Below are 3283 nucleotides of genomic sequence, written 5' to 3'. Positions count from 1 at the left end.
TGGGTTCCCATTTCCTATATGTCATTTACTTAGCTGAGAATTTAAGGTACTCCAAATTCTTTTCCCACCTTCCTTTCCAGTTTTATTTTCTATCATTCCTCTTCATGAATTTTAAATTCCAGCCAAATAGGATTACTAGTATTCCCTGTACTAGATTTCCCATTTTCCACTTCTGGCCAGTCCCAGAAGCCTTTTCTCATGCTTGAAAGACACCTCAGAAACTTATCCTTCTTTTAGGCTCAGTTCAGATATCACCTGCTCCAAGAATCCTTCCCTGAATCCCTCTTATGTTAGAGTCCTCTTTCTACTCATGTTATCTAGTATTGTATTTATTTGCTTATAGATTCCCTTCCAGGAGAATGCCACTTCTTTGAAGACAAGGATTATTTTCTTTTGTCTCTGTATTCTCATTCCCTTAGACTAGTGCTCTCTATTTAATAAATATTTGTTGACTCAATTTTTTTTTGCATATGACTGAGTGTGAGGAGAGAAATTCGTGGGCATTGGTCTCTCTGAATCACATCTTCTACTAATGGAAAGAATAATAGATCTGTACCTTAGCAAAGTTTCAGCAAGTGGAAGGAAAAAAGTGGGGCTCCCATTGAAACATCATTGAAAGTCCATGCTTTCCTTCCATGCTCTTCTCTCTCCAGTCTCTCAATCAGTAAGGATCCATGTCTTCATCCAGGTAGCCAGTATCACAAAACAGCCTTCTTCAGGGGACCTCCATTAGCTCACCTAAAAGGGAGTGCTATACAGAGGTGATAGGAACTTTGTATGTTGTTTTTCAGTTGTTTCAGTCATGTTTGATTCATGACTTTTTTGGAGTTTTCTTAGCAAAGTTGCTGGAATGATTTGCTATTTTCTTCTCCAGGTCATTTTTCAGATGAGGTGAAAAGGGTTAAATGATTTGCCCAGGTAACTATCTGAGTCTGGATTTGAACTCATGAAGGTGAGTCTTCTTGATTTCAGACTTAGGGTCTCTATCCAGTATACCACCTAGCTGACCTGATAAGGACTTAGAGGCCCTCTGGTTCAATACCCTCATTTTCTAGCTGAGGAAACTGAGACTTAGAGAAATCTTACCTTGAGGTTCCACCTTGCCCAACATCATATCCAAGTTCTGCAATTCCATAACTAGTGCTCTTCCCATGATCCCCTTCAATGTTTTGGGGACAAGCTGCTTCTCTCTTCCAGCCTAATTTCCTCCACTAGAAAACTAACATAATTATTCCTGCTTTCTCAAGGGACATTTGAGAAGATCAGTTGAAAATATTAAGATGAAAAAAATTACAAAGCCCAATAGGATAGGAAGCCATCCCTTCTCATGTACCTATGGTTGTGTTTACCTTTCAGACAGTTTTATTGGGCTACTCTGAAAACATCTTGTAAATCAACAGTGCAGTGGAACCTTGACCAGGGATAACAGGGTACAGTACATGAAGTTGGTTCAGGTTCTTTGGGCAAAGGAAAAGTTATTTCCATTTTTGATCATCTGATTGTAAAGCTCAAAAGGCCAGGCAAGCATAATAGCTCAGGATGGGCTCCTGGACTGGCATTGTTGGTAAAGGGCAGCCCTCCACTCTGAAAGCAGGTTACTATAGCATCTAATGAGATGTTCAGAGGCTGCCTGCTTCTCCTTGGGAAATCAGAGAGATTTGGAGCAGCTGGAAAGAAAGTCAGCCTTTGCAGCCAGTACTTAAAAACCTGTTTTGAAGGCGCTGGTGACAAAATCCAAGGAAAATGAACTGGATGAATAAATAAATGGTCAATTACCATAGTCTACTCAGTATGGGGAGGTGTGGATCAGAGCCAGCTTATATGTTCTGTCCTGGGCAAAATGGGAAAATGGGAAATATAATTTCTAGCAATTCCCAACTCCTTTTCAGGGTTCTGTGCTTGCTTTGAGTTCCCCCAGACCCTCAACATATATAGTCATGTCTCCTCACACACATATCTTAAACACTTTCAGGGTCCTTCCTTATATCTCCCCTCATGCCCATCTACACCTGCTTTCAGGAAAGAACCTGTAGTGAATCATTTACAGATTAATAAAAGCTGCCATTCCCAGTGTCTCCTTGGGCAAATGGTCCTCCAGTCCAGAGACTGTTCAGTGAGTAAGAGTTACAATATATTTTCTTTGTGGCCCCACATATCCAGGAAATGGGCAAATGGGTACAGGGAAATAGTGCTAGGTCAAAGGACCTGAATTCATACCCTGGCTCTATTACTTGTTCTACAGGGGAAAGAACCTCTAATTTGTAGTCACAGGACATGGATGCAGATTCTGACCCAGTCACTTACTGCTTGTGTGAAAATGGACATGTTATTTAACTTTTCAAAGCCTCAGTTCCCTCATCTGTAAAATAAAGAGGTTGGACTAGAAGGTTTCTTCTAGCTCTAAATCTGTTGTCCTTTCACTATACAAACCCTAAGTTTATGACTATCCAATGTTCTACATTCTAGCTTTGAAAATTCCATCTGTTTCTTATCTTCTTGATTACAAATCCCCTTTCCTTACTGACACTCTGTGTTACAAGGCCCCTTTCAGCTCTAACACTGTTCTCCTCCAGTTCTGACCTATGTTCTAAGATTCCTTTTAGCTCAGAAATTCTATGTTCCCAAGGGAATTTTTATTTTCATCCTCATCTCTTTCTGTAGGATAAAAGGCTTTGGTGAGAGAAAAAGGCCATCAGGCTGATCCACAACAGGTGGTGAGGAAACTATTTTTTGTACAGGTGATTCTTTCCAAACCTGAAGGTCACACTAGGTAGACTGTGGCTAAAATCAGCTCTGGCTAAAGTCAAGTCAGCTCTGGATATTTTGAGGAATATTCACTTTTTTCTTTGAAAATCTACTTGTGTGCACCCAAAAACTTCTCACCAAAGAAATTTAGCTGTACATAGCAACATTTCTGCAGAAGAGTTGAATTGACCAGACTCCAAACTCATTTTTATATTCTAATCCAAGCATAGGTACTGGACTTAAATCTGGCTTTGTAGAGTACTGAATTTGGTGTTGTAAAACTCAGATTCAAATGTTGACTTTCCTACTCATTAACTGTGTAACTTAGGGTAAGTCATTTAACTTTCTGAGTCTTTATTTCCTTATCTACAAAATGAGGAATTTGGATTATATATCTCCATGGTCACTTCCAGTTCTAAGTGCCATGCCTTTAGGTATCTTGGGAGTGATACAGAAACTGATTAAGTTACTAAGTAGAGTTGTCCAACAATGCAACAGAAAGAGACAGAGAGGAGAGAGAGAGAGAGAGAGAGAGAGA

Source organism: Macrotis lagotis, chromosome 1 (assembly GCF_037893015.1).
Source record: "Macrotis lagotis isolate mMagLag1 chromosome 1, bilby.v1.9.chrom.fasta, whole genome shotgun sequence".
NCBI lineage: Eukaryota > Metazoa > Chordata > Mammalia > Peramelemorphia > Peramelidae > Macrotis > Macrotis lagotis.
Note: the sequence above shows the minus strand (reverse complement) of the source record.